At 40.8% G+C, this 14,959-nt stretch overlaps 1 long non-coding RNA gene across 1 annotated transcript; it reads right to left on the bottom strand.

The window, feature by feature from the left end:
• Positions 1-1,595: 1,595 nt before the first annotated feature.
• Positions 1,596-14,598, bottom strand: LOC118526078 (uncharacterized). Its single transcript, XR_013446736.1, has 3 exons — positions 14,469-14,598; positions 3,648-3,763; positions 1,596-2,479 (listed from the first exon to the last, which is right to left on the bottom strand). It is a non-coding gene; the product is annotated as an uncharacterized LOC118526078 (long non-coding RNA).
• Between the last annotated feature and the right edge of the window lie 361 nt (positions 14,599-14,959).

The following is a 14,959-nucleotide window of genomic DNA, read 5'->3' as shown; positions in this document are numbered from 1 at the left end:
GGATTATTGCCCTGATAAAAGAGACCCCAGAGAGCTCCTTCCCCACTTCCCTCATGCTGTCTATGAACCAGGTGCTGTTCTATGAACCAGAAAACTAGAAGGTGCTGTCTATGAACCAGGAAACAGGCTCTCACCAGACCCTGACTCTGTTGGTGCCTTGATCTTGGACTTCCTAACCTCAAGAACTGTGAGAAATAAGTTTCTGCTGCTTATAAACCACCCAGCCTGTGGCAATTTGCTGTAGCAGCCCGAATGGATAAGACAACCCCTTTTTACAGATGAGAGGCCTTTGCATGTGTTGTATAAACATGTAAGTGGGAGGGCGCCTGGGTGGCTCAGTTGGTTAAGCGACTGCCTTTGGCTCAGGTCATGATCCTGGAGTCCCTGGATCGAGTCCCGCATCGGGCTCCCTGTTCGGCGGGGAGTCTGCTTCTCCCTCTGCCCCTCCCCCCTCTCATGTGCTTGCTCTCTCTCATTCTCTCTCTCTCAAATAAATAAATAAAAAATCTTAAAAAAAAATAAAAAATAAAAAAAAAATAAACATGTAAGTGGGGAGCTGAAATCTTAAGGATATACACTTGCTTTGTTTTATTTATTTATTTTTATTTGTTTTAAAGATTTTATTTATTTATTTGAGAGAAGTGTGAGCGAGAGAGCACAAGCGGGGGGGGGGGGCGGGGGGGAGGGGTAGAGGGAGAGGGAGAAGTAGGTTCCTGGCCAAGCAGGGAGCCTATTGTGGATCATGACCTGAGCCCAAGGCAGACACTTAACCGACTGAGCCACCCAGGCGCCCTGCTTTGTTTTATTTTTAATACCAACACAATACTTACTACGTGCCAGGCAATCTTCTAAATGCTCGACTCAGGCTAACTTGTTTGCCCCTCATAACAACCCTGAGGCCGGTCACTCACCCAGGGAGCTGGAGCTGGGACCATAGCCCCTTGGCGGTTGGTTCCAGTCTGTGCTCCATACCCTATGCCATGCTGCTTCTCTGAGGATCAGCAGTGCAAGCTCACATCTCCCCCTGTGCACCTCTCCTTCCTAGCCCTGATCACCTTGAGAGCCACGTGATTATTTGTTTTCTCCTTCACCACCCTGTGCACTCACAATGGTGAGCACTAGATCTTCTATACTCACCACCATCTTCAGGACCCAAAACAATACCTAGCACATTGTAGGCCCTGGAAGAGGGATGGCTGAATGCAAGGATCTATCTGTTCTATTCTTCTGTGATAATCATGCAGAACTGAGCTGACAACACAGTTTTATAATTAATCTCATTGGTTTGAAATTGATATATGCTAAATATATGAGACATTTCTAAAGCCTGAAAGAGTCTAAAAACTATGGTTTTGCAAAAGATATGGTTTTGCTTGAGATATCATCTATTAAAGATGGACTAGTTTCTGGGCAATCCATTAAGCATTTGACATGCATTTTCTCATTTACTTCTTGTAACAACTCTATGATTTAGGTACGATTTTGTCTATTTTGTTTTTTTTTTCAATTTCAGATGCACTCCCACAACATTGTGTTAATCGTAATCTTAAATTCAGAACGCACTGTCATTGTTCCAGGCATGGCCCTTTTTCATTCATCTCTTTTATTCATTTATTCATATATTTCTGGAATAAAGTTGACACACAACATTATATCAGTTTCAGGTGTACAACATAGTGATTTAACAAGTTTATACATTATGTTCTGTTCACTGCAAGTGGAGCTCCCATCCTTCACCACACAACATTATTACAATACCATTGACTCTATTTCCTATGCTGTGCATTTCGTTCTTGTGACTTATTCATTCCATAACTGGAAGGCTATACCTCCTGCTCCCCTTTGCCCATTTTGCCCATCCCTCCATCCTTTTCCCCTCTGGCAACCATCAGTTTGTTCTCTGTATTGGGGATCTGATTCTGCTTTTTGTTTGTTTATTCATTTGTTTTGTGTGTTTTTTTGTTTTTGTTTTTTTTTAGATTCCGCTTATGACTGAACTTGGATGGTATTTGTCTTTCTCAGTCTGGCTTATTTTGTTTAGCATAATACCCTCAAGGAACTCCCGTGTTCTCTCAAAACCTTTACTTACATTTTAAGTAATAAAATGAACTTGCCAATGAACTTCCCGCCCAACCCAAGAACAAGAACGTTAATAACTTACGTCCATCTCTGTGCTCCTCCCATCCCCTTCTCTTGCTCTCCCACACATAACCACTCTCCAGAATTTTGTATTTCTTTTTATACTGTTTGCCTCATACTTTACTGCTGAGTTTTCATTATTTTTGGACTTTATAAAAAGAGTGGCACACTTTTCTTCACTCAGCATCGTATTCCTTACATTCATTGATGTTTTCATGAGGCGATGCCATTCCTTTGCTTTCTCTGCTGTGTCTTTTTCCCGCACATTCTTCTATTGATGGGCATTGCAGTTGCTTTCTGGTTTTGTTTTGACGAAAGGCTGTCACTGTTGGGTGTAATGCTGATTTTAAAGAGGAAAAAAACTGAGGCACTGAGAAGTTAAGAAACTTGCCCAAGGTCTCCCAATGAGTGGCTGAATCAGGATTTGAACCTAGATCTCCCCAGCTCTAAAACATGCGGTCTTTCAGCACTACATTACACAGCCATTATCGGTCTTCCCATGAGATAAAGATAATAGGAGGTAAAGAGCACATTTTCCTTCCTTATTTTACTGGTAGAAGGTTACCCCACCCTCTCTTTGTCTATAGGAGAAGAAAAACTTGTAAGTTGGGTTAATTAGCCATTCAAATAAAATCACCCTCTTGGATGCGGTAGCTATCCACTCCTTTCCATTTCAAAGTGATACTGTTGGGTACAATATTTTCTCATAGACCACACACCCAAATACTTTGGCTTTGCACCTGTAATCTGCTTAGCTCTCGGTTTGGGACCTAAATTCCCTTTGCAATAGAATCAATTGTGTGTGCATGTGTGTGTGTGTATGTATTTTTAAATCAAGTGTTCTGGGCGCCTGGGTGGCTCGGTTGGTAAAGCAACTGCCTTTGGCTCGGGTCATGATCCTGGGGTCCTGGGATCGAGTCATACATCGGGCTTCCCCTGCTCTGCGGGGAGGCTGCTTCTCCCTCTGCCTCTGCCTGCCATTCTCCCTGCTTGTGCTCTCTCTCTCTGTCAAATAAATAAATAAAATCTTTTAAAAAAATAAATCGAGTGTTCTAAAGAAGAAAACGATGAAAAAAATTAAGAAATATGTTAGTTTCTACAGCCTGTTATAATATTTCTAGAAGCAAGATAATTAAATTCACCTGTTCAGATTAAAAATAGATTTTACATGGAAAATAGCTCAGTAAAATAAAAGAAGCTCTGATCATATAAACTGTAGATCACAATTTTAAAACAGAAATGATTTCACTTATCTAGGAAGGAATTTTCCAAAAAAAAGCTTAGTTATTTAGAATTTAGAAAGAAAATAGGAATGAATGCAATATGTGTTTGTATTTATAGTTTATTCTTTGAAAAAAAGAGACATTTCTGTACTTCAGTGCTAAACATTGTAAACTCTGAGTTTAGGTAGATGTTAAATGTGGACCAGATTGAGGTCTGGTTTCTACAAGGTTATATCCTTCCACTCTTGACCTGCTCCCAAACTTCAGTGCCTCCTGTGTTCTCACCTGTTCTCCTTACAGCAGACTATTCTGGGGGCAGCCCACTTCTTCCATAGCTATTGCTTACATCTGTTTCCAGCCTTCTGGGCATGTGGATTTGGGGCATGCAGATGTTTTCATTGCTGTTTAAAAATAGAAAACAAAAAAGACATTTAAAAGTCATATAACAACTTCACCGAAAGTTTAGAAGATAGAGGGGATAAACTCTAACGTGCTCTCACCATCCCCATTCAGTGCTTGCCATTGTGGTTATTTCCTTTTCCTCCTGGCCTGCCACACATCAGCCATGGTGGCAAAGAGAGCTAGTCTTCCTTTCCCTAGTCTGCAGGTCTTGGTTTGGATTTGCCCAGAAGCAGACCCTGAGAAATAGTAATTTCTGTGGGAAATGCAGGCAATGCTGGTTGGGTAGTGGGGAAGTACTATAGGGAGGGGAAGCAGTCAATGAAAAGTGTACTTGGGAAGTGATAGAAGCGTATTCCCCAAGAAAATTTGGGGACATGATGCAAAACACACACCTCAGAATAATTCTACTCTAGGGTGATGGAGCTGGGCCCTTTATACATCAACTCCCCACAGTCATTGTTTGAGGACTGCTGGGGGGGGGAGGGGGGAGAAGGGGAGCCAATTCCTCAGCTCTGGGTATGTCCCCAGGTGGGGGTGGCCAAGAAAGAGCCACCAGGTTCAGAGATGCTCAATCTGGCAGCTGGAACTTGGCTGGAAAGACTGAGAGCCCTGAGTGGCAGGGGCGGACCCAGAGCGTCTGCTATACTGCTCTGTTTCCTTAACATGAATTACAACACCAACACTTCTTGTTGCTACACAGCCTTTACATTGATGAGATGAGTTTCCGCATATTTCATAATGGAATCAGCATTTAACTCTCCCTCTAATATTGGATATGTGCGTTGCTTCAAAATGGAATGAGTGGGTTGGCAGCAAGTAGCTAACTCATTTCAGTCTGAACTCTAAAAGCGGGAGTATATGCCCAGGAATGGAAGTGTCATATGTTCTTAAAGATATTGGAAGATCTCTCGGCAAACGAGCCAAGCAGAACATCTCAGACGAAGACACCCTGAAAATCATGACCAAGTAGCCTATGCAGGATGTGCTCCAAATCGGATGCACTCGTATTTTAAGTGACACTTAAGTGACTGGTGCACGTTCATGGAAGAGCTGTACTTTGTTCTTCAGAAGTGCTAGGATCTATACATTTTTGTATATCAGAACTTTGTACCAGGGCCATGATAGTTCAGAAGCATGTAGCTATCAAATAATTTCGTACCAAAAAGAAATAGTGAAACAAGAGCCCTGGATTTTGCCACGGTTAACTTCCAAGGAGCTGTGCCCCCCTGGGGGGCTTCATGCTTCTCTGCGCCTCACTTGTACATCAAGGTATGTGGCAAACACAGTCTGCAGCTTCTCCAACCGGCCTTACTACCTTCCATCTTTGTCCTTGCTGACACAGCTCAGATTTTCTGTAGCTGCCAGGGGAGGAATGCCTGTTCTCAGGGAAAGCACTCCTGTGACAACACCAGGGGACAGTCATGATCACTTTAAGTCACTTGCAGTCATTCCTTTTTCCTTAGCTACATACCCATGTTCCCAGCTTCCTTTATAGGGAAGGCCAAGGTAAAATAATAATTCTTACACATTATGACACTTGCCATGGGCTACTCTTTAAGTACTTCATGTATACCTTAACTCACTTCATTCTCTCCACAACCCTGTGAGCTAAGTATATTATTATCACCCTATTTTACCAAGGATCAAAAATGTGCAGCAGAGAAGTAAGTTTGCTCAGGTCACACCTAGTAAATGATGGAGCAAGGACCCTTATGCAGACTTGTCTGTCTTCACCATCTATGCTCCTTTGTTACATGCAGAATACCCGGGCTTGTCTTTATGTAACCAGGAGTATATCAAAGCAGTACACCTGAATCAGCAAGGGTTGGCCTTGGCTCTCCTTTACAGCCTTCCTCATCACCACTGATTCCAACAGGAGTTACCTCCTGGCTTTGAACGATCAAAATTTGTAGTTTCCTCTTAAAGGTCCCATAATTAAATGCAAACATTAGTCAAAATCACATTACTGAAAGGTAGCTGGTGAGAATGCTCTTTCTCCTAGTCTTTGAAGGTCAAGCTGTGTAGGTTAGACTGCTTGCAAAATTGCCTCCCCTCCAGTTCTGCTCTGTGTCACACACACATGCATGTGCGTATACATACACACACCTTCTGTGGGCATCCATATATATGGTACTTCAGGATAGGCTCTCCTATGTGCTCATTCTTCAACTTCCTATTTGAGGAAAACTTTCCTCACACCTCATGCCAACCTGCTCTCAATTCTTGAGGTCACTGACTTCTACTTTTTCTTTGGTTTTTCTGTTGACTCTCTTTTTGGTCAGAGACACACTGCCATCTTTCATGCTAGAAGAAGAATGGATTCTCCTCATAGAGTCCTTATTTTGTTTTAGCAACCAGCTAACACCTCTTCCAATTCCACAGAGCCCTTAGGTCCAGCTTACCTTGACCCCAAACCCAAAATCGCAACTTCAACTAGAGCTTCAAAGACTCCAGGCAGTAACTTCTTAACGCTTTTGGTTATCAGTGATTCAGTACTCTCCAGTGAGCTCTGCTCATCCTTCATTCCAGGTAATTAGAACTATAGTACTGGGAAAAAATAACACGAGGTTTTGCCTGGAGAACCACTCCCAGTTCTCTTTGGGAAATCATATAGAATGAGAGTTTCCAAAGCACTGGTCATAGGAAAACATTGTCCCAGTTTTCAAATGGGTAAAGGCTGTATTACAGAAACTATAACACTTCAGTTGGACGTGACCATGAACATTCAGAAAAGGAGGCACCCCAAGAGTTGATATGAACTCACTAAGAACAAATCAGGCCAGGCTGAGCTTGTTCTCACTTTTGAGAGAGCTGGTAAATGAGAGAAGCAGATCTTAGCCTCAGCTCTAATACCCTGGTGTGTGACAATCAGTGGAAGGGGGTGGAGTAGGGTTATAATTTGCCCTCCAGGAATGATACATATATTCAATCTATATTAATCTGTTGCAGCCCCTTAAACTGTAAAAGAGAAAGCTACAAACTAAGCAACTGTTCCACTTAAATACTTAGAGGGCTGTTGTGTGGAGGAAGCATTAGGTTCCAGGGGGCAGAACTAGAATAAGTGCGTGCAGATCGCAAGGAGGAAGCTCTGCACTCCATATAGGGAAAAACTAATGCTTAGAACGGAGTTTCTTAAATCTGAGTCATATACAGACCTTCTGATAGAGAAAAAATACTCTTGCAAATCCCAAGGTTTACAAACATTTTTTCTATGATGTTTCTTAATTATAGGCATACAGCTAGGTACAAAGTCCTTATGCTTACAGTTACACAAATTTACAAATTAAAGGTACAAACTACATCTACAAATGTATAAATTAAATGTAAACAAAGCGATGGCAACAATATTTAAATAACCATATTTCAACGTGACAGATTATTTTGTTTTGCTGAAACAAAATCACCATTCAGAACCTGACTATGGTATCAATGGCTTTGTCTTGGGCAGGTGCAGACCACCACATAAATTGTGATAACCCAAACCTAACATATTTCTTTTTCTGAACCGCAGAGAAACCTTCATTTAGGAGGCATGCTGTGATGCACTTTCTTTCACTAAAACTGACACCATTTGTTGCCTGTTGAATCCAATACTGTTCTTTTCTTATTCATCCCAAACAATTAAAGTAGAACTATTCTCGTAGCCCATAAACAAAATAAGCACTGACAAATATATTCTGGTGGTCCTCAGATAAAAAGATTTCACTACATTTGTCAAAGCGCATAGAATGTACAACACAAAGAGTGAACCTTAATGTAAAGAATGAACTTTAGTTAATAGCAATATATAGAGCGGTGCCTGGCTGGCTCAGTCAGTAGAGCACACGACTCTTGATCTTGGGGTCATGAGTTCGAGCCCCACATTGGGTGTAGAGATTACTTAGATAAATAAATAAATAAACTTTAAAAATGTAGCAAGAATTTATCGATATTGGCTCATCAATTGTAACAAAAGTACCACATTAATATAAGTCATTAATAATAAGGAAATTAGAGGTACAGTGTTTAGGGGTATATGGGAACTGTATACTTTCCGCTCATTTTCTCTGTAAACCTGAAACTGCTCAAAAAACAAAAAGTCTAATTTTAAAAAAAGGGTCACCATAACATGCTTATGTATTAGTTCTTTCTAGTTCATGGTCCAAATGAAAAGACAAAATTTATCGGTCTTGTATACAACTCTTAGACCTGCAGGAATATGTCTGTGTGTTCCAGATTCCCCACCATCGTTTAAGAAATGCTGAAATCAGGGGTTCAAGAATGGAATGGGGCATTCCGAAAAGTTGTTAGAGCTCTTTCCTCAAAGTGTTCCAGAAAATGTCTGGAGGGTCATCTTTCGGAGATGTCCTTCTGAGGAGTTTTGCTTTTGGTGGGAGGTCGGAAGACGTGATCTCCAATCCCAAGATTATATAATTCCAGTTTTTATGAAGTTTCACCCTGAATTAATTTGCTTTTGGTCCTACTTTTCACAGACTGCAGTGGCCTGATGCCAGAACCACAATGTACTTAAACTTGTAACTTTCTGTCTTTTTTTGAATTCCCACAACTCTGTCCAAAGAGTGACAATTTCATTTAGGCCAACCAATTGTCAATTTTTTGGTCCTGGGAAAGAATAACTAATAAATCCCACTTCATTCCAGGGAGCACAAATAGCATTCCTTCCCGATGGCCTATCACATTCCATTCTGAGCCAAGTACCATAGTTACAGTTCCATTTTTACATCTTTGGGCAGTCCATTTTCTAACTGTTCTCTTAGGCAAACCCTAGAAAACCTTTCTATTTCACTATTCCCTATGGAAAATATTTCCTTCCAGGAACCCGAGGCTAGGAGAGAATCTATAAAAGGACTCTTGTAATTGTAAACTTTTTTTTAAAACCACTTTTTATACTTTATTGCATTTACATGTGTACATCTTTGCTTAGTTTTAGCAAATGACACTGGCATGTTAGATGTTGTAATATCATTGGCATTAGTTTGTAAAATCCTTGTGCAAAGCATCAGTTGGCTCTAAAATACTGAATTGCTTCAGCTGGGGTAGAATTCCTAAATTGGGGTCTAATCATTTTCTATTTGAAAGTAAGGAAGCTGGGTCCTATTCATAAACATGGATACCTAAGGGAGGAGACAGCCATGTGTTCTGATTCCAGTCTGTCCCCCTCTCTCTCCTGGGCAGCTCTTATCCTCTATCCCATTACCTCAGACTTCTCACACTTTTGTCTTGGGACTTCCAGAAATGAAGGCTGGCTGAGAGACATGGCTTTTCAACTCCACCTACTGTCTGTTCCAAGAACTGCATTTAGGGTTTTTTTTGTTTTGTTTTTTAAGATTTATTTATTTGAGAGAGAGAGAGAGAGAGGGCAGGGGGAGGGGCAGAGGGAGAGGGAGGGAGAGAATCCCAAGCCTATTCCCCACTGGGCTCGATCCCACGACCCTGAGATCATGACCTGAGCCTAAATCAAGTGTCGGGCGCTCCACCCACTGAACCACCCAGGCGCCCCTCCAAGAACTGCATTCGTATTTCAGACATCCCAGTCCCAAATCCAAGAGGGGAGATGGCTCTCCTAAGCAGAAAGAGGAAATGTATTGCAATAGAGAGAAAGGATAAAATGGAAGAGCAAGTGAAAAATCACAGATTCTTGGGACGCCTGGGTGGCTCAGTTGGTTAAGAGTTGGCCTTTGGCTCGGGTCATGATCCCAGGGTCCTAAGATTGAGTCCCACCCACATCAGGCTCCTTGCTCAGCGGGGAGCCTGCTTCTCCCTTTGCCTGCCGCTCCCCCTGCTTGTGCTCTCTCTCTCTTTCTGACAAATAAATAAATAAAATCTTAAAAAAGAAAAGAAAAGAAAAGAAAATTCACAGATTCTGGGGAATAAGCCTGAAAAATAAGGCACAGAGGGAAACCTGTTTCTCTCTCTTTTGATATTTCCAAAAGGGAAGACTTATTTATACAAGATTACAACCAAACTCCAGTAGATTGAAGAGAGATGATGTTTTCCATGTAGTAATATAATCTACTAATTATTCTCAAGTTGAATTAATATCAGTCATCTGATAATATTTCTAGTAAAAGAGATATAAATATATTTCTTTTTGTAATTGTTATCCCAGTGTGTTCTCTGTTTGAAGGGTATTACAGAGTTAGTATCAATGCATTTTTGAACATGGTTAACAGTCTAAAAAGAGACAAAACATGCCTCCCTGGGGCGCCTGGGTGACTCAGTCAGTTAGACGTCTGCTTTTGGCTCAGGTCATGTTCCTAAGGTAGGGCTCCCTGCTCAGTGGGGACCCTGCTTCTCCCTTTCCCTCTGCTCCTCACCTCTCCCCCCAACCCCCGCCCACCTGTGCTCTCTCTCTCACACACTCTCTCTCTTTCAAATAAATAAAACCTTAAAACAAAACAAAAAAAGCCTCCCTGATGTGTTGAAATTCTGCCTTTTTCTTTTTTTTTTCACTTCAGTGGTATTTTTTTTTTTTTTAATACTTTCACCAGTTTCAGGAAAGGGTGGGTTGGAGTCAGGGGCTTCCTGAAACTTTTCAGAACAAGAATTCTAATGAAGCAGTGTGTTTAGAGGGGCCCCCTGAGAATCGTGTTTTGGAACATACCGACCCCACGTGGTATTATCTTTGTCACATTTTGCAGTTTTGTGTGAAATTTATTTTTAATCTTTAACAAAGCCTGCCCATGTTTATCTTATGTTATGAAAAAGTGTAATGGTTTAAAACAAAACTTTTTAAAATAATTAAATATACAATGAATGCTGAAACATAAAAGTCAGACAGAATGTTACCTTAACAAGAAAGAGCTTCCTAAGAATCAAAGGGTTGTTGTTTGTTTTATTTGCTAAAGACAAATAACAAGTACTTTCACTTTAAGGGATTCTGATGGCTCTGGAAGGAGGTGAAGAGAAGCTTGGATTCCCCACACCCCCCAAGACGAAGGCTTCCTACCCCTCATATTCACAGAGCTGAATACTTATTGACACAAAAAACTATATACTTTGTGTTTAGAGTGGAATGCTGAGATTTGATTGAAGACAGCACATGGATCAAGCAAATGGCTTTCTTGAGCATGCTTTCAATCATATTTAAAATTATGGGAGAGAGAGAGAAGACACCTTGGGCTTGCCTTATTTTGTGTATGGGAAGTCAGTAATCAGGGCAGCATGGAATGGGAACGAATTGCAGGGGCTGCTGTCTCATTGTATGTAAAAGCTTCTGAGTTCCATCCACTTTTCACGTTGAGCTGATTTCAGTGCTACCTTTGATAAAGAAGGGAAGATCTGGGCTTTTCAAGAAGGAGAGCCTTTTTTCTCTAAGTACCTACAGATTTGGGGTTTCTTTAAGTCAGTGATTACTTAAGTCAGTTATGGGCTAACGTCTCAGAATAGGACAAGATGGAAATATATTCTCAGTTTAGTTTGTGGTGGTCTGTAAGACATGAGTTTGAATAGTGGTGGTCCCTTTCTTTATGGGACCACTGTAATTAGCCAAAGCACCTTTGGATAGTGTAATATCTGGTCCTCCCGCCATCTGCAGCTATCTTAGGGGCCCTACCAAGTGCTACAAAAATGCTGTTCAAAGAGAAACAATGGTTCTTTTTCTTTATTTTTTATGTGTTGCCTGCAAACAGCTTCAAAATACGTTTGGTAATTTTTATGAAAGCTCTCAACAAGTATTTATTTTGCTTGTGGCTAGATAGTGATTTCTGTGTTTTTATGGAAGTGTTGCCAAATTTTCCACGCAGTTAGCATAGTAAAATGGTTAAGAGCTTGAGCTCTAGAATTTGACACACCAATTCTGTCACTTACTTGGCAAGATCTGGGCAAGTCAATGGAGACCAAATTTGCTCATTCGCAAAATGGCAAGTAGTAATAGTATTTAACTTCAAAGGTTGTTGTGAGGACTGAACACAGGTAACGAAACAAGCTCAGCAAAGCACCTGGCATTAAGTGGCAACTCTTCTTATGATAAGTACAGATATATGTCCAAGAACTTAAATCAGTTACAAAGAACCTAATACATGTTCGGCAATAGTTGAGGGAAGTCTAACACTACCTCTCTTTTAAACTTGGTTCCTTTCTGTGATAGTCTCATGGAATGATATGCAAGTTCTTAGCAGAATGCTCATCTGTAGGCAGTCCACAGGCTTGTGCTGTGAGGAGCAAGGTCACAAAGCAAGGAGAGTGACCCTGATAAATATAGACATGACAAAAGTCATGCTGAAAAGGGTTTTGTTGAACCAATCATTCTTTAAATCTCTATGTGGGACTGGATTTAATTGCAGTGTGTGTGATAAATGATATACCATGACTTCAGGAAATCTTACAGAAAACAAACAAACAAAAAAACCTCTCATGGTTGGGAGTGCAGTAATGCAAATATTCCAAACACCAGGTACTCCCTAAATCATGGCTTTGGAATGCATTGAATCAACAAATTTACTTTGTTTTGCTTAGTTTACTTTAATGGGAGGCAGTAGGGCAGAGTGGTGAAAAGAGGCAGCTCGACTGCTATTACTATTTTACAGATTATTTCACAATATTGTTATTAATAATTGCTTGTGATTGTTGATTGACATTTTATAATTATATACACATTAGAAGAGCTTCATATGTATTAGAGATGTATTAGAGATATGTATTAGGGATAATAAAAGTATGTATGTATTCATATGTATTAGAGATAATAAAAGTAAGTTTAAAAGTATCAAAGACATGAGGGCGCCTGGGTGGCTCAGTTGTTAAGTGTCTGCCTTTGGCTCAGGTCATGGTCCCACGGTCCTGGGATCGAGTGCCACATCAGGCTCCCTGCTTGGCAGGAAGCCTGCTTCTCCCTCTCCCACTCCCCCTGCTTGTGTTCCCTCTCTATGCCTCTGTCAAATAAATAAATAAAATAAAATAAAAAAGTATCAAAGACATGATAGGGGACTAGTTTTATATGGAAGGATTCGGGAAATAAGACTAATTATTTTGAGTAGGCTAATTCTGTTATTTCAGGAGTCTAAGAGAGTTGTTTTGGTTTGCAGAAAGACTTGAGTTTGGATTATGCCTATTGGATATATTTTACATACATTTTTTTTAATAAATAAAAGATTAATAATAAAAAGATTTTATTTATTTCTTTATTTGAGAGAGAGAGAGAGAGAGCACGAGCAGGGGGAGGGGCTGAGGAAGAGGGAGAAGCAGGTTCCCTGCTGAGCCCAGAGCCCAACCTCCAGGCTCCATCCCAGGACCCTGAGATCATGACCTGAGCCAAAGTCAGAGGCTTAACTGACCAAGCCACCCAGGCGCCCCTCATATATGTTTTTATTTACTTTTCAATGGACTGAATAGGTGAGTTTTAAAAACCCTTTACTTCATCCACAGCATGATCAACATTAGTATTAGGACTGAGTCTACAATGTTTTTCCCAACGTTAATTTCATAGTTGTTTTCAGTTCTGGATGTGAAGAAGGTTAGACCTGAGGATGGCTGATTCTGAATGAACGTAGGCTCTGCTATAAGATGGCCCCATAATACCTCTATTGGAATGTTCTTTATAGCAACATCCTGATCTGCAAAATTGATAGTGAGTAGACAGTTGTAGCTTCAATCCCATAACTCTACCACAAAAATAGATTTTCAGATTCTTTTAATATGAGCGTTATCTAGATAAAACTATATCTAGGTCCTCTTTGACAAGTTACATGATTCAGTGCTTTGTTTCTATAAACTAAAGTTAGAAACTCAGAGTGACTCACTTTTCTTTTTTGTATGCATCTAAGTGTACAAGGAAATCGGACTGCTTCTGGTGTTGCTTTCTTTAAAAGAAAAAAAAAGATCTGCTCCTTCTCAAGTATCCTTTTTAGGTCAGCAATTTTGAAGTGTAAGACTTATTGATATCCGAGCGGAAAGGGCTGATGCTCTGCTTTATCACGACTCTGTGAGTAGAGCTCTTCCATAGCTGAAGAAAGGAAAACATTTGTTGTACTAATACTGAATGTGCTTCCTGTGTAAAATAACCTTTAACTCTGTGGAGATCCCCCATTTTAATGATCAGGGACATAGTGGAAAGAGAAGGAAATCCAAACACCCCACTGCAGCCATTCTCCTCAACAGCAGGTCAAGCTGCAATCTTCCTCATGACAGAAATGGCTGCTGGCAGAATGTTCAACTAGGCTCCTGTTTCTCCTATTTTAAGATATGACGACTTTAATTGTTTAAAAATGTGTGTGACATTTTGACCCCGTAAGAAGGCTGGGCCACATCAATCAAGGATCGTGAGGTAGATGGACCAGTGGAATCCTCTTACTCGTGCATCTGTCATGGGGATTGCAGGAATCTGGTCAACTGTAGAATCAGCTTTTAAACCCCAAGCATGACTGCACGTTTCTCGATCTCCATCTGTCTGTTATAGAAACGCTACTGAGTCTGCAGTGACTGCCCTGGCCATTGGAACAGTTCTGTTTATGCAGAAACTTAAAGTGGGATTTCCTACTCCAAATGAGGGGGAAATCCAGCAGTGTTCACCTAGGGAAACAAACTTCTCAAGTATATTTTTGTTTTAGAAACCCCCGCAGGAGCCCAGCTCCTTAATTTCTGTGAAAGTATGTCTTTGTGTTAGGGAAAGAAGGAGGTTAAAATATGAGTTCTGAGCTTCCCTGGTATGCTTGCACTATGCGTCCCACTGCAGGACACAATCACATTCTGTCTCAGCAAACTCACCTTGAGAACTGCATCTGGTATTCCCAGAATGCAGTTAGCATTGGATGAACATGAGAGCTTCCCACAGGTCAACCAATGTCACGTCTGCCTCCGAGCTCACTTGCAGATTGCTCCTTCTTAGAAAGATATGCCTACTTTCAAAAGACATCGGAACTGATTGGAAGAGAGAAGAAAAAGAGTAATGGGGACTGATTATTTTAATCTCCTTCCCACTCTGTATTTTCTCTCTCTCTGTCTTTCTCTCTCTATCCCACTCTCTCCTTCTCCTTCCCACTTACATGGGCAATCCCCTCAAGCCAGATCCTCCGATTCATCTTGATTTTCATCTGTTTTGTCTCCTAAGAATGAGTGATTGGTCTCTGAGTACAGATCAAACCTAATGACACAAGAGTTGTGTATTTCACATGCCTTAGATGGCATTACTGGGTTCTAAAACTCTAGAGAAGTCTGACATGGATTTATGGGGTAGTGGAAAGAACACTACCTCGATC

Source organism: Halichoerus grypus, chromosome 4, assembly GCF_964656455.1.
Source record: "Halichoerus grypus chromosome 4, mHalGry1.hap1.1, whole genome shotgun sequence".
Taxonomy (NCBI): domain Eukaryota; kingdom Metazoa; phylum Chordata; class Mammalia; order Carnivora; family Phocidae; genus Halichoerus; species Halichoerus grypus.
The sequence above is the reverse complement of the archived record's forward strand: the minus strand, read 5'-3'. Positions and strand labels throughout refer to the sequence as shown.